The following is a 17,499-nucleotide window of genomic DNA, read 5'->3' on the forward strand; positions in this document are numbered from 1 at the left end:
CCTCCACGTTTAGAGTCCAAGATAACAGGTATGTGCCCCCATGCCTGTTTTTATGTGATGCTAGGGATAGAATCAAAGGCTTTGTGTATGCTATGTGAGCACTTTACCAAATGGGAACACTTCCCCAACCCTCTTTTCTTACATTTGAAAAATATATTAAAAATATTCACTCCAAAGTAAAAATTACTTTTGGACAGCAGCAATTCTTTCTGGTTGATACATTCTATCCTGCAAGAAGCTCAGCAAGACTCAGGAAGCAAACAACTCAAAAGCATAAGGAAGTCCCTGAAACTGACAAGAAACACTAGGCTCCTCCCTCCCTGAGCTTATATAACTAGTAAGCACTGCTGAGAGACAGTCCCAGAGGAGCAGAGCTGCCTACCAGGGGCTCAGATTAGCCAAGATGCATGAAAGAGGCAGACACCACCTGAGCTGGCTTGAAAGAGACACTCTGTGATCTGTTGAGTTGCTGGCAGGCTGTGCACTGAACTCCTAAGTTCCCAGATTTCATAAGCTGTCACCCATGCTGGGAAGAGCTTTGGTGACAAAGGTATCTTTAAGTCATTTCTGCTTCTGTAAGTAACCCCTCACCTGTATGCCTGTAAGTATCACCAATAAAACTCACTGGTTCATCAAGTTGGACTTCAATGGTATTCTTACTTTAGTCTATCGTTGGTTCCCTATCTGGGGTGAAGAGTGTTCATGTCTCCCTAGGAATAGTGTCACACAATAATCAGTCTCAATCCCATTATATTAAATTATACAAAAATAAATTAAAATTGTTAATCTCTAGCACTGAGCCTTTCCCTCAGAGGTTAAATCAGTTAAGAACATGACATTCACATACTGATTTTCCGTTTATACAGATCTTTTCTATGTATGTTCAAACATATCAAATATATTAAATTAGAATTCAGCTATTCAACTAAGTTTACATCTTGCTTTTTTCTTTATTAATATTATTTTTAATTGATAAATTATAATTATGTGCATTTATAGAGTTCAATGTGACGTTTTGATATATGCATTCAATATGGGGTGATTAAATCAAGCTAATTAACATATCCATCACCTCCCTCACCCATCATTTTTGCAGAGAGACATTTGAAATTTATTCTCTTAGCTGTTTCAAAATGCAACTTGCTTTTTTAAAAAACTTGACAATAGATTCTGGAGATTTTCCAGCACGGTATCAGTCATTATTAAAGTATCTTCCGTTGCTGAATAGAGTTTTAAGAACAAAAGAAAAGGTCTGAGTTGGGGTTCCAACCCTGGAGGCTTCTGGAGGAGGCAATTGACACCCTCAGCTTCTGTGACAAGCAAGGAGAAAATCGTGCTTTCCTGAGCTGCACGGAGCTGGTCTTATATTCCCATCAGCACATCTTTTTTTTTCTCTCACCACAGTCCTTGAGGGAGATTAGCTCCCTCCTGCGATTGCAGAAGCTGAGGGTGAGCACAGCCTCAAGAGCCAGGAAGTGGAGTAGCCCAGAATTGGATTCCAGGCTGTCCCCTCCAAGCCTGCAAGTGTCCTCCAATCCCACACTGGCAAGTCACCCAGCCCTAGCCTGTAGGGACCTGGAGGAGCCCCCTCAGCCCTTCCCTACCCGCTCTGTCCTTTCTCTATTGGAGTCAGAGCCAGGTGGAGCTCCGAGCTCCACAAAGCACTTTGGAATTCATAAAACGGAAATTTATTGAACAAGCCTTTGGAGAAGGGAAGTAATGAAAGCCACTATATAAATTACGAGGTCATTGGTATTATACAGCTGCAGCTAATGCTGTTGGTCCCCAGAAGGGTACAGAGTCTCTCAGCTCCACCCAGCTCCCTGGCCAGAGTGATGGGCTCCTGGGCTCACCGGCAGACAGAGCTGCAGGCCACTCAGCTCCCTCAGCCTCAGAGCTCTCTTCCTACCTGCCACACCCCAGGGTAGGGTGCTGTGTAAGAGGAGGAGGTCTGTTGTGTTTGTAACCCTGTCATCACTACAGTAGTCCCTCAGTTTGAAGACGCCCATTATTTTCCCTTCTGACCTTTTTAATCTTGGAACGGCCATGCAGAGAACAGAGAGGCAACAGCTTTGGTTTCGCTTGATGAAGCAGCAGACCTGATTTTAACTTAAAGGCATCATGGAGTTGGAGGAACATTGTTGGTGGTAGGTGGAGGAGGGGGAGGCTGGTGGGCCGGACTAAGGGTGTCTGTCCAGAACTGATTCTAGGCCTATTTGAAACTGAAGGTTTTTTCCCAGTGTGGGGTCTTTATTGCTTCAAAGCATGAGAATCTTGGGAGACCTCAGAGTGGGCTGCTTGTCCCACTTGGGTCTCTGGGTCCTAATTTGTTCACACCCAGCAGGGACAGAAGGCTGAGGAAGGTGTGGCAGATCTATCAGTGACAGTGACTTCCTAGTCCAGGGCTCCTTGCCAAGAATGCCTCCTGCACAGTCTTGAGATCTCACACCAGGAAGAAGTGCAGCTCCTGCGAACACAAGCCCAAGCTTTAGGGGTGGTCGGGTCCGTCTCACAGAATGCTTCGTCCCTAGCACAGCCCTGACGTCTGTCATAGCTCATATGTCAGTCATAGCTCACATATCACGGCACCTGTATCCTCACCTTTGCACAAACCTGCTATAGACGGAGCTGACATACCCCAGAGAGAGCAGTCCTTCCCACAGGGTACATCAGTGCCAGGCCCAGGAGGGACAGAACATGGGATCATGGAGACATTTTTTTTTCCTGCAGAGTGCTCCATCCTAGCTTGCCCATAGAGATTACTTTGTGGGAAATGGAGGTAGAAAGAGGGTTCAGCTGACAAGAGGGAAGCCCTGGGACCAGGTTGCCCTCTGAGTTCACCTCTAGGTGGCAAGTTTGAGCTCAGCTCAATCTTTGTGCATTTGCTGTGCAGCCTCAGACCAATCATCTGCCCTCTCTGGTCTTCAGTTCCTCCCATCCACCCCCCACTTATTAAATGAAGTATTTGGGATAATAAAATGATCCTCATAGCCATCTGCAAGTCCATCTATTAAAGGAGAATGCTAAAGTAGTCCCAGGCTCTGACCTGGAATTGCCATGAGAGGGCTCAAGGCTCTGTGTGAGCAGCTTCACGGAGGTTTCTGAGTTGAAACCGAGGTGAGCTGCATGGTCAGCAGGGGAGTGGGAGGCCATCCCAGGATAGGGGAGGGTGGAGGTATGCTTTCGGAATGCTCAGCCTTTGCTCCCAGATAGGTGACCTTGTATGTTGCCTTAACCTCTTGAAGCCTTGTCACCTATGAAAAAGTGGGGCTGATGACCCCAGGGAAGGGCTATGGAGGGGAGTAAATCCCATGATCCATGGGAGAGGTTCCATTTCCTTTTCCAGCCACATGGTTTGGATGTCAGCCTGGCTCATCTATCACTGCAACACAGCAACGTCTCATCCCTTAGCATCTAGGGGGCTGGACTGGGAGGTGGCAGGGGCAGGTAGAGGATGTCAGAGATGGGGAGAGGGACCTTGGAGAAGAAAGGACAGGAGGTAGGGTTAAATATAACGCCCTTTTTTTCTGGAGTGTGCCTGCCTCTTTATCAACCTAACGTGGCTCTTCTGAGCAGGGCTTTGGAAGATATGAGAGCAGAGGTTGGGAACAGTTGCAGCTGCCAGCTCTAGGGTGTGTGTGTGTGTGTGTGTGTGTGTGTGTGTGTGTGTGTGTTTGTGTGTGTGTGGTTTCTGGGAGCGAATAAGGGCCTGGCAGAAGCCTGGAAGCTAGCCTAGTGATTGAGATTGTCATTCTTCTTCGCCTTACTGCCTCCAGCCAGCACCTGGGAGGGGACAGAGTCCCTTCTGCCATTTGACAGCCTCTGACTTTTAACTTCTGGTTTCTGAACCCTGACATGACTTGAGGTCACTCCAGGCAAGCATTATGATTTTTGCAGCCCCATGGGCCCATAGCGCCAGTTGTTGGGCTGAGAGGAGGAGCCTATACACTGGGTCAGGACTCAAGCCCATGGTGACATTCACTGGTGGCTGTTGAGGTCCCTAAAACATAGGTCCTCTCAAAGGAGGTAAAAGTCTACTTTGGAGTCAAATAAGAGGGACCATAGCTATCCCCTGAAAAGACAAGTATCAGCTCAGGACCCCACAACCAAATTGTCAGCATAAAGGAGATTTATTTTCCCCAGAGGGATAAACAGCAGGGAATAAGAGACAAAGACAGAAGACAGGATGAGGGAGAAGGGAACAAGGGAGGAGGGGAGACAGGGGCAAGGGGAGGGGTAAAGAGTATTTGTCTCAAACTGGGGCAAAGGACTGTCTCTGGATAGAGAGGAGACAAATGTGGCCTGCAGGAAAATGGCAGTTTATAAAAGTAGAGGAAAACCATGATGGGATGAGGTGTTTAATTTTAATTGGGCATGTTAATTAGGCAAGCCAAAGGGGGCTTTCGATTGCTGGACCTTGGTAGTCAACCTCAGAAGAAGGAAGTGGCCAAAGAGGAGAATAGACCTTTGTGACTAGCTCTAGGAATGTAATCTAACAGTTTTGAGCAAGGCAGAGGGTATGGCAGAGAAGTGTAGGGCCTGCTGGAGCCATGTTTGCTATGCCCAAGCTGGATAGAGTCCCTGCACCCTCAATTCCATGTTCAAAAGGAACATTAGTTTCATGACGTTTCTTTAAATATTCCCTTTATTTTTAAATAAATAATTTATTTTTAATTATGTTTATTTGTGTATGTCTGAGTGTGGGTTTGTGCACACGAATGCAGTCTTTGAGGAGGCCAGGAGAGGGCATCAGATACACTGAAGCTGGAGCCCCGGGTGGTTGTGAACCAGTAAAAGTGGATGCTGGGAAATGAACTCGGGTCTACTTCAAGAACAGTGTCCCCATCTCTCCAGCCTTTTCGTGAAGTTTTTATAGTAACAGAAGGAAGAAGGTCATCAGTCATACCTTTTCAAACCTGTTGGAGGGAACACCAGACAGGTGGGTTAGAGTAAAGCAGAGCAACCTGTTGCCACAGGCCTCAGATGCTGTGGGATGACATTCTTAGCTTTGGGTCTGCCCATACATTCCAAAGGATTTACCTCAGAGGCAAAAGGCTGGTAGGTCCCATACAAAGGTGGACAGGAAGTGACCACTAAGGGGCTAAAGACCACTCATGATAATCTGTAGTCTCTGGGTCTGCAACATTCTGACCTCTCTCTCACCATTGACGGACTGTTCTAAGCAGTACACCAACCTTGGTAAGTCCAGCTTCTTTCTGGGAACTTCGGTTCACACTCTTTCAGGTGTCAAAGGTTGGTGGCACTTTAGACCATCCTGGCAGGCAGCCCATTGGCCTTTAGCAAGACTACGACTCTCAGGTTGAGCTAAGCCTCAGGTGCAGATGTACCACCATGGCTTTCCTCATTCCTCTCCACTGGCATCCTCAGGAGTGACAACTCTCAGGAAGGGAGCTGGCTTAATGCATCTCTTGGATTCGTTCCATGCTGAACCTCAGCCTTTCCCGTGGTTGCATGGGGGTCCTGATGCCATCCTCGGCATAGGGAGGGAGGAATCTGATGAGTAAGGGGCTCAGTGCGTGCTGAGCCCTTGAATTTCCAGTCCTGGAGAGGGGTTGTTTGATCCTGGAGTAAGAGAGTTGAGGTCTCTGATGGTGAGTGGTACCCGGGGCAGGATGAGGAGCTGGTGGGGTTAGCAAGACAGAGCTGCACTGGAATCCTAGGAAAGCTGGGTGAGGGAGTTGACTTGGACAAGTGTCTCTCAGACAATTGCCTGCAGGTAGATTTAAACGGGGTGGGGGAGGTGGGGGGGGAGGGCTTCTTAAATACTGGAGCTCAGGAATGCAAGGGAGAGAATAATTTGCATGTGTTTTGCATATGACAATAGGTCTCAAAGTCTGTTTTCAGGCAGCCTTGAAGCAAACTGAAATCTTAACTCGGCCCATCCATTTGTCTCAGCTTAAAGGACTCCTGGACCAGCCCCCTTTGGAATACAAAGCGTACCGAGGTTGGGAGCATTGTTTCTAAAGCCACACACAGTGGAGGAAGACAAGGATGTGAATAAAAATGAGGTCCCGGGTTGCTGCTCCTGTGGGCATTTAATATCACATAATAATAATGGTGGTAGCGATAAAAATAGCAACGTGCTAGTCAACACTTACTTACCGAGCACATCCCACTTGCTGGGCACATATCTAACACGTTAATTCATTCCATCCTCTCACTCACCCTGGGTGTTAGGATTATTCCCACTGGACTCACGCAGAGACTTGAAAACAGAGAGGTTAAATAGCTTGTCCGGGGTCACAGAGCTGGACATGGCAGAGATGAGATTCAGACCTGGGTAATATGTGGCCATAGGTCACCCCCCTGTGACACCAAGTTTTGACCAGTGCATTCACAAAGGAGCCAACCAAGCCTCATTTATCCTTGCCCCAGGGCTGGCTCAGTCCCTCTCACAGCCCCTTTCTATAAGTCACTAGCCTGAATTTGAACCCCAGTGGGGTGGAAGGCCAGGGTCTCTGTAGCTTCATCCCCCACCATGATTAGGGGTTGATTGCCTGTACTGCCCTTTGGCTCCAGAGGGCCAAGGCTGGAACAGCCGGGGAGACAATTGCTGCAGGAGTTGCATTTGTTAATCTTGCATTCGTTAATTTATTTTATTTTCAGTCCTCGGAATTAGGACGGGCCTCTTGAACACAATATGCAAATGTATGCAAAACAAGATGAGCAGGCAGCTTCAGAGCACTGTGCATTAGAGGCATTGTGACTCTTCAGAGCCAGAGGGGAGTGGAGGTGGCAACAGTGGTGGAGGAGGCTCCTATGTCACTTCTGAAAGAGCAGCTCTGTCCAGGTCTCTGGGGTACCTCCAGGGACCCTCTTGGGGCAGGGGATAATCACCGTTTTCTCTGGAAGCCAGTGAAGTGACATATTCCGCATCTTGCAGGAAGGAGGGAAGGATTAGACAACAACACTTCAGCTCCAGGTCTCAGTTTCTTTCTCTGCCTTCAGCCTCACCAACTCTTACCCTGCCTGTCCCTCACATAATGGGCACTGCAGCCTGGGTAACCTGACAGAGGCCCAAATAACCTGTGGCCTGAGAAAGGGTGATTCAGGTGAAGGGTCTTCAGTCCTCTATCCTACAGTAGCCTTTACACATCTCACTCCTGTCCTATGAGTTCGCCTGGGCCTCTAGGTATAGAAATGGAGTCCTTCAGGATAACCTGTTCCCTCCCCCTGTGCCTCACTGGAGACTGTGTTGCTGCTTGCCATGTAGTTAAGAGGTCCCTGGGTCAGAGGCCTCTGTCTGATTGCTAGAAGGGCTACCCTTGGCTCCCTGGGGAGCACAAAAAGATGAATTCCTAGCATCAACCATGGCTGGTGGAGAGGAGAATGGAGAGGAAGAGGGGGAGGGAGAGGGAAAGGGAAGCAGAGGGAAAAAAGGAAGGAGGGAGGGGAGAGAGAGAGAGAGAGAAAGAGAGAGAGAGAGAGAGAGAGAGAGAGAGAGAGAGAGAGAGAGAGAAATATTTAGGAAGAACTCCTCTTCCTCCTCTCTCCTACCTCCTTCCCCTTTCCCTTTGTTTACTAGGAACTCCAGTTCAAAACTAACTTTTTGCAGTACAAGGACAGCTTGGGAACAGAGTAGTGCAGACTGAACTGAGGTGAGACCCAAGAGCTGCTGGAGTGGGCCTTGGAGGCTCTCTGGATAGGGCAAGAGGGGGCAGGGAGCCTGAGGCAGCTGAGGAAGAGACCATTTAAAAATAGTGGTGGGTGGGTAAGGAGACTTAGACTTGTGTCCTAGTTATCTGTAACATCAACTTGCCACAGCTTAGAGTTTCCCAACTGGTTGTGGCTTGTAGGCAGAGATGTGGGGAGACTTGATTGTTAATTGGCGGAGGAGGGCTCAGTCCACTCTGGGCGGCACCATTCCTTGGGCAGGTGGTTCTGGGCTGTGTAGGAAAGCCAGCTAAGCACCAGCAGGAGGGAGCCAGCAAGCCACCTTCCTCCATGTTTCCTGCTTCACATTCCTGCTTGAGTTTCTGCCCTGACTTTCTTTAGTAATGGATCATTTGCCATTTGAAAACTGGAATAAGCCTTTCTTCCTTTAAATTGCTATTGGTGAGGGTATTTTATTGCAGCAACAGATCCTACCAAGCTAGAATAACATTTCACATTTTATTTTTTAGATACCGAGAGTGGGCCATCATCCTGTCCATGCCCCTGTCTCCCTGTCAGGAGGGCCAGAGAATGGGCACAGGGGCCATGCATGTGAATCTAGAGCCTGCTGCAACCCTTCCTTCACAGGTGATTCCCGGCAGAGGAACTTGCAAGGCTGCAGTCTGTTGCTTGGGGAAGAAATGCCCAGGCAGAAGCTAGGATACAGCCTGGTGTCGGGAGAGGAGCCCACCATCTGCTCATGGGGAAACAGACACCATCAGCTCAGCCAAGTCAAACAGCCGGGGTGCGGTGGTGAGGTTCCCAGAATCCCTGCCATAGCAGACAGCAGGCCACCCTACTCGATCCCATTGATCAATACAGGGACTGCAAAAAAGCAGCTATGCAGAGTCCCACCCAGAGGTCAGCCAGCATACTCCTGGGGCAAACCTGGGCCACCAAGCCACCCTGACACTGTCCTTCCTCCCACTCCCGCTCTCAGATCTGCTCTCCAGGGTCAGGTTTTATGAGAAGAGTGGGCGAGACCTTGAAAAATAAATAAAAATTTTGAAGACAAATAAATAAGGGAGCAGTCCGCTCTTTTCCCCTTTAATTTTTTAAAGGAAAAATTAATTTTCCCCTGCCTAAGTACCTGTCACCTTAAATTAATGTTTCCGAGAGCAAAAATGACAGAGAAGTTGGGTCATTAGGCAAATTTTAATTAGAGGCTCAGATGTCCTTTACTAATAAGATGTTACATATATTTCATCCTGTTCTTGCCTCCCTACCTCCAGGATGGCTCGGCAACACCACCAGAGACTGCTGGGGAACCGGGAATTGGGGACTGGGCTATTGAAGAGAATGCAGCTATTTTTGAGGGGGAAGGGGAAAAGGTGGAGGGAAGTAGGTCTGGCTTTTCCTAAGAAGATGGCCTGCCAGGACCAAGCCAACTTCTGCTCTCAGTGGTGGGCATCCCAGTGCTTTCAGGGCAGGCTGAGAATTGTATGTGCCCTGAGAATTGTGTGTGTGTGTGTGTGTGTGTGTGTTAGTGTATGTGTATACGTGTGTTAGTATATGCATTAGGGTATGTGTGTGTAAACATGCATGAGTATGTACATGTATGATGTACACATTGCATTCGAGTATGTATCATAAATATATATATGCATATATATGTTCATATGTCTGTATGTGAAATGTGTGCACATGTGTGTCTCTGCATGCACACATGGGAATGTACATATGTATAAGTGTGTATATGTGCTGCATATATATAAAATTATGTGTATATTTGTGTATGTGTGCATGCATGAATATGTACTATACATGTGTGAATGTGTTAGAGTGTGTATGTGTACATGAGTATATATATGTGTACATATGTGTATATGTATGTATGTATGAATGTGTGCATATACATGTGCCTGTGTGAGTCTTATGTGAGTACATATTAGAGTGTGGATGCGTGAATGTGTATGCATGCATGAATATATGCTTATGGTATACATGTGTGAGTGTTAGTGTGCATGTGCAAATGTGTATGTGAGAGTATGATTTAAAGAGTCTAATCCAGCCTCCTCAGACTAACATTGACTCTAATAATGTCTAATAATGAGTTCTTGGAGTAGCTGTTTACCTTACGCTTCAGTTTCCCCATTCTAATAAAGGGGATGGTGGATTCCTTCCTCTACAGATGCTGAAAGAGTTCCTTAGACTAAGGCCTGGTGCCAGGAAGCCCTCAGAGCCAGGTGCACATGGATCTGCATGCTGCTGAGAGCCTGGGTATAGGGATGACAGACCTTCATGTGGGAAGAGTGGAAGTTTGGGAGTCAGAAGGTGTGGCTTAAGCCACACACCCACTACTTCTGGCTTGGGGACCTTGATGGGCCAGGTCCCTGATGGCCGGCCACCTTACTCCTCTGAGCCCTTAGAGGTTACAGTGTGCAGAGAAACCTGGGGGCTGAGACCTGCAAGCCTCTGGAGACTAAGCGTCTTTAGGAAGCAGGGGACACAGGAAGAAGGCCTACTTCCCTGTAGGCAGCTCCACAGACTGGTGCTGAGTCTGTTTGCAGCTCACAGTATCTCTGAGCATGCTTGCACTTGTCTATATGGATGTGGTTAGGCAGAGAGGGTTGGAAGGGTCCAGGGGCCCTGATGATCAGGGGCCAAGAAAGATTCAAGAGGTAGCCTATTCTCCTGGTGTCTGCTTCCATCTTATGACACAGTCAAGGTCAAGGTCAAGGCTTGATCCAGCTGAAGTATCTCCTGCTATGTCTTGGGCACCCAGTCCTGTGGGGCCCCTGTATCCCTTCCAGTAAGGAATAAAAATTTTCCAAGCTATGGGCATTACATTCCTCCAGGGGCTTCTCAGAAAAGAGGCTGTGAAGCCCACCCCAGTTATTCTTGCTTCCCTGGCAAAGTTTGTTGAGGCTTCTTCCTTCAAAATCTTTGATTGGGTCAAGAGAACATGGCACATGTTAAGCACCTACTATGTTCCAGGCACTGAATGTGATGCTTTACATGCCTTGATCCACTGACTCCTCTAAGGAACCAGGGATGGTGCTACTATTAGCGCTTTGTATAAATGGGAACACTGAGGCTGGGTAATTTGCACAAAGCCATACAGGTGATAAGCAGACACCTCGCCGGGCAATGGTGGCACACGCCTTTAATCCCAGCACTTGGGGGGCAGAGGCAGGTGGATTTCTGAGTTTGAGGCCAGCCTGGTCTACAGAGTGAGTTCCAGGACAGCCAGGGCTACACAGAGAAACCCTGTCTTGAAAAAACAAAACAAAACAAAAAAAACCAAACCAAAACAAAAAAAGATAAGTAGACATCTCAATGTAGCTCTTTCTGATCTAGAAGTATTTTCTTTGTGGATAATGGGGAAGGGGGCAAAATGAGAAGTTAATTGCTGGGCTCTGGCAAGTGTCAGGGGCTCATAGTCTCTATAGAGACAGCACCTTCCCTCTGGGCTTTGTCCCCTCTCTGGGGCAGTGAATCAAAGGAGCCTTGACAGCCCCCTGGGGAGCAGGTTTAAAGCAGGGCATTGGTGTGGGACCTGGACTGAGCTAAAGCTGCAGCTCGCCCTGACTCACTGGCCCCCAAGTTCATCTTTGGGGCACAAGGTACAAGCTGAGGGCAAAGCCATTGCCAGGGCCATTACTCACCAAGGCAACACCTCGGCAGCCACTCAACAGCTGGACTCAGCTTCCCGTGGAAAGGAATGGAAATTGCATTCATTTTCCAGGAACAAAGAGACCAGCTCACACCGACCTCTCCTGTTTCCTCCCACCCGTGCCCTGTTCCTGCCTCTGTCTGGTTGCATAAGGACTTGGAGACCCTTTGGAGACCTGGAGAGTGAAAAGACACACAGAGTGAAGCAGGAAGGCTGAGGCTTCACACCACACTTGAGAATCTTTGCCATCAACAACCTACCTTCCTCCTCTCAGGGGAGACAGAACCTGGGCAAGTGGGTATGGCAGAGAAAGTTAGGGCAGGGGTGCCCAGGTTATGGAGCGAGCAAGGGTCGAGAAAGTGCAAACTGGAACAAGGAGCATGCAGACCTGTGCTGATCTTTCGTGTGACATATATCCATACGAGGCGTCTCATCTAATTCTCAGCAACACTAATCCTCACTCCCATGTTCAACAAGAAGAAAACAGCCCCAGGGAGGTCAAGTGACTTGGGCATGAATACAGCCATGCCAGGATGTGGACAGATGCTTGCTCTGACTCCCCAGGACTTTCTATCAGGTTCCATCCTGACTAGGAGTTGGGAATTCTCAGTTTCAATGAGGGGTGTCAATTTAATATTGTCACACAGGACCCTCTGGGTCTATCTAAACATACGCATGTACAGAATGAGAGCACATTCTGCACATGGCTTCCATGTTCCAAGTGACTTCCAAAGTCTATTTTAGTGTTGTTTTTCTATGGTTAAAAGGAGACACCAGGCGTGGTGGCACATACCCAAAATCCGAGCACCGAGAAAACAGAGGCAGGAGGATTGCCACAAATTAATATAGCCTGAGCTATATCAAGAGGCCAGTCAGGGATGTATATAGAGAGTTCCTGTGTTAAAAAAAAATCAAGAGAAAAGAAGAGGCTAGAGATTGGGGACCAATGTGAAGAAGTCTGAAGTGTGGGGAGGTGTCAGGACATAGTCTGATGTCCTCGTGAAGTAGAGCAGAGCCTTTCTGCTCTCAGCACCCTCATAAACTCAGAATCCTTTGGCTATAACTTCCTGCTCTGCAGGTGCATGTAGGCTTCCAGGATGGGAATAAGAACAGACCAGGTCCAAGGAAGGGAAACCCGAGTGACTCCTTGTGCACCATGGTCCTTTTCCCTCCCTACAAGCCACTGACTCCAACTAACATCTCAGCACCAAAGTTCTCAGACACCTTCCTGTAATGATACACTGAATAATGTATGTCTCAGTGCTGAAATGAGGGAGGTTGGGAGGGTGGGAGGTAGGAGCTGTGTGTGTGTGATGTGTGATGTGTGTGTGTGCACGCATGTGTGTGTGTAGCAAAGGAAGAGATAGGGAGGGAGAGAGAGAGAGAGAGAGAGAGAGAGAGAGAGAGAGAGAGAGAGAGGAGAGACAGAGAGAGAGAAAGAGAGAGGGAAGGAGAGAGAGAGAGAGGGAGGGAAGAAGAGAGAGAGGAAAGGAAGAGAGAGAGAGAGAGAGAGAGAGAGAGAGAGAGAGAGAGAGAGAGAGAGAGAGAGAGAGAGAGAGAGATTGATTCCTGGAGGCTGCACTCCTCCACTGCTTTTAAGAAGGGTCAGGGTTCTCAAAAGGACTCCTGGCCAGAGAATAATCATAATTACCTGGATCCTCTAAGCTACCATACTGAGCATTATGAAGTAAGAGGAATAGATGGTTGTGCCTTCTGCAGGAGACCCCATTCCTATCTCAAGGGAGTCTGAGCTTGATAGGAAGGGATTGGTACCAGTGGAGTTAGGAACTCAAACTGAGAAGACACTTGCTGTCTTCCCTTAGGGGACTCCGGGCTGGTAATGGAGTGTGTGGACAAAGTGAAGGAGTGAGGAAAGTAAGAGTGCGGAAGGAAGGAGGTACAAAGTCCAGACAGATGCAGAGACGTGAGACTAGGAAGTCTTCAGGACCAGACAGGGGGCAGCTGTCCTGGTCCCAGCTGAGTACAGCTCCATACAGTCCCAGCCGAGAGGTGTGTGTTTGTGCATGTGTGTGGGTGTGTGCAACCTCACATCCAAAATGGGAGAATTTTTACTTTCCAAATTTGTTCAAATGAAAACATATCAAGGAAGCCTTGAGAAAAGTAATGTCTCTCTTGTCTCTTCCTGGTCATTTGGTGGCAGAAAAGCTCAAACTGGGGACAAACAGTATTACATTTCAGTTGTCTGGGTTGAAGTTGTTAGACACCATGCTCTGTTCCAGTAGAGAAAATGAACCAAGGTGGTAAAGGCACACCTAGTCATTGCATGACTTTAGAAGAGTCCCTTCTCTCCAGGGATCCAGTTTCTCCATTTTCTCAACCACCTGCTACATTCCCCTTGGCCAGCATGAGAATCAACCACCCCCCCTTAGGTCTGGCCCAACTTCAGTTATACTTTTTCTATTCATTAGTCACCAAATTTTAAATTTAAGTTGTACTTGATAAGTTGACAAATAAAAATGCATGTGTTGCTATGGGTGTGTGGCATGGTATTTTATTGTTTTAGACACACATGTGGCAAGTGCTCAGAGCTCTACATCACAAAAGCCAAAATATTAGACTCAATTGCCACCTCCAGCCAGAACACTGTGTGCCGGTAATGGGGCCAGGGCTAGAGGACAGTCACTTTGTCCCTCCATATTTATTGTGGTGCTTCCCTGGCTAGGACGGCTGTGGTACCAGTTTCCCCCAATCCCAATGTGCACATGGAGGGGGGGACCATGGAGAACTGGAGATGCTATTTTCTCATTTGCTGCTCCCTCGCCATCCCACGAGGTGAGTGGGGATGGTCTTTCCATGTTGTCTGAATGGGTTGTTCATCTAAAACACATGTACATTATAACTTGCATGAAACAGTCCCATTTTCCCTACTCATGGCTTTACAGCCAGGAAGGGAGTTGAGTCTCAATAATCCAAAATCCAAGTGGTCTTTTCTTAAATTTCTAAGGAATGAGAGATGGCCCAGCAGTTAAGAGCACTGACTGCTCTTCCAGAGGTCCTGAGTTCAATTCCCAGCAACCACCTGGTGGCTCACAACCATCTGTAATGGGATCAGACACCCTCTTCTGGTGTGTCTGAAGACAGCTACAGTGTACTCACATATATAAAAATAAATAAATCTTAAAAAAAAATTGTATATCCAGGAAAAGGCACAGGAGGAAGGGTGAATGGAACATACCACTGACTGAGTTCCCACCAAGCTTTTGATGTTTTATGTTTGTAATTCATGAAGCCTTCACAAGAGTTCCCTGTAGAAGGACATCTTACACTCTCCATGCTGTTGTACATGATACCAGGGGCTGTTGAGATGGCTCATCTAGTAAAGGCTCCTGCTGCTGAGCCAGATGACCCTAGTCCAACCCCCAGGACTCAAGTGGTGGAAGGAGAGAGCCAACTCTTGCAAGTTGTCCTCTGACCTCCATATGCACACACAGGTGCACGTGTGTGTATGTACACATGCATTAAATAGATGAACATAATAAAATATTTAAAAGATAAATACTGTGTTATCAGGAGTGGGAACTGTTACATCATCACACGGTGGAAGGCAGAGGCTCCTTCCATCAAGCTCTTTTGTGAAGTATTGACTAACTGATGAGGACTCAAGCTTCATGACCCAAACACCCACTCCAGAGTTCTACCTCCCTCCAACTGAGTTATATTGGGAGTTAAGTCTCAGACACATGGACTTTTGGAGGGCAAAACATCTGTATTCTGGCCAATGATATTCGCTATAATCACCCCAGTCTTGCAGCTAGCTGAGTGGGGGAGCAGAGAGATTACCTGGCTCAAAACTCACCAGATAGTGAGTGAGAGACTGTGGTTTCCAGTCTGCAGCCCATCCTTCTTCCATTCCAAAATTAATGCAGGCGCAAGAGCAGAAACAGAAATAGCCTAAAAGCACTTCTTATTGAGTTATCCTAAATTGCCCTGCAATTATTGCCCATCTTTCCCCATCTGCAGTCCTCTCTGCTCTTCTTGCTTGTAGCAAGTGAAATACTAGATTCCCTCTTGGGGTGAGTCAATTCCTTTTCCTTTTCTTGAGAGAGGGGATGGGGTATGGTTTCTCTCTCCTTATCTTTGCCCTTTAGATCTCAAATATGCCTCTTGGGAGAATTTTTTGTCACACTAAGTGACTTTACAAAATTGGAAGTGTTCAGACAATGTGCTCTGCTCCAAAGGGTCGTTTGGTGGCTCCCTGCAATAGTAAATCTGCAGGTGGGGAGACATCCTGCTGGGACCAAACCTCCTCACTCAGGAGCGCCTGCTATCGCCATTCTGCCTAACTTCTCACCTCTGCACTGTGTGGAGGGATTATGTGACTAGCAGTGGTGCATTTAGGGGAGGAGCTTCCAAAATACTCTGGAGGAAAACACTTTCTTAAAACAAGTTGGAAATGTGATAGAAGCCAGCATTGTATGGTGTCTGCTTATTTTGTGTCAATCATATGAAAGTCACTACGATGTTATTGATGGGGGTGAAGTGGGATAGAAAACAGAGAGACAGGACAGGAGTTAGCACAATCCTGGAGCTGGGAGAAACAGCCAAGACCAGTTTGTAAGTATGAGTCAGCACCACGGACAGCGACAAGCTTCCGCTCTGTGGTTGCCCTTCATCCTTGCTTAGTTTTCAACTAGGGTCAGAGTCTCCAAACAGCAGGGCTCCTTAGCCTGACCCTTTTGTCTGATCCCTGACTTACCCTCTGCCCTAGCTTGGGCATCTCCTGGGGCCATGAACAGCTGGCCCTGCTTTGGCACATTTACAGAATGAACTTGCTGCTTTTAGAACTCAGGCCTCCGACATGGAGGGCATCTGGGCTGCTTGGGCCTCCTCCCTCCAGGGTAGGTGACCTTCTTATTTGATGAAGGAGCAGGTGTGCTACTTTGGCTTTGTCTAGGATTTTTGCTGTGACAGGTGGCCTTAGAGTCATTGGACAGGAAGCCTTGTCCCTTCCCCCACATCCAGGAGTCTGGCTGCAGGGTAAGAGGAGAAAGATTAAAAAACTAAGGTTTATTATAGAATTAGGGCCATAAAACCACAGGCTACAGAAATGCAACAGCTACAGCCATAAACCCAGAATCCACTCCATCATAGAATAGGAACTGTTACCCATTAAGCAGCAATGTTTATGTACAGGTAACAGAATTACCCTTGCACTGTGTTTTGGCAATAACTGGTTCTTTATGAAGCTTTTGTGGCTGCTTAATTATGGTGGATGAACAAAGAGATCTGGAGTGGAACAAGGTCAGGGTACACAAAACTGTGGCCAATGCTGAATTTCATGACCAAGGAAACAAGACTAGTGGTCCACATGTTTCAGACCACCAGACACATGAGCCCTTTCTAGACTAAATTGAGGGAGTATACCTGGAGATTTGGGAAACAAGGTCTGAGGATTCTTTCCTTTCCACCTCCCCAGTGTCTTAATTGACCATGTTATGATCATGGTCATGCTCTTTGTCACCTTTCAGAACTCAGCCCTGGTATGGTAGCAGAGAGGGCTGTAGGCAGAGCAAGAACAACCCCTCCCTTCAGCAGAACAGTGGCTGGAAGGTGGCCTGACCACTGCCATGTAATATGGATTAGGCATTAACCAAACCCTGCTCTTCTACCCAGAGAAAGAATGACCCCAGACATGCAGCACAAGTCATGTGTGTACTGCTTCCTTATCTCTGTCACAGCACAGATCACATGTTAACTAGGCCTGATTCTCTGAGGTGCAAGGCTTTCCATCCCTGGAAGACCTTCAAGGAAGGCATTTTGTTTTGTCTTACAGGCCTGAAATTCTACCTCTGGTCCCTCCCTTTACTCTTGCTTTGGGATCTCAGCACTTGCCTTTTTTGTCTTCTTTTCCCTCCTTTCCTCACCCTCTCTAAAACATAAGGAGACAGGAAGTCAGACTTGTGGGATCACTGGGTGTCTTTGTCTTTCTTTCCAGTGTGCTTCTTTTCTGTTCTCCACTATTGTTTATTCAGTTGCCTTGTTGAGGAAGGATGGCCCCTGGCTTGTTGGGTTTTCCAGGGCCCCGACTGATGCAAATAACTCCTGTGGCACTCCAATCTAGGTGCTCTTATTTCACCTCTCTTCACAGGTGGGAAGATGGAAGCACAGGGAAGCGAGCCAAAACCACAAAGCCCACAGCTGGGCAACATCTGCCCAAAATGGCCTGGCTCAGATACAAGTCTTTCCTT

Source organism: Arvicanthis niloticus, chromosome 6 (genome assembly GCF_011762505.2).
Source record: "Arvicanthis niloticus isolate mArvNil1 chromosome 6, mArvNil1.pat.X, whole genome shotgun sequence".
Lineage (NCBI taxonomy): Eukaryota > Metazoa > Chordata > Mammalia > Rodentia > Muridae > Arvicanthis > Arvicanthis niloticus.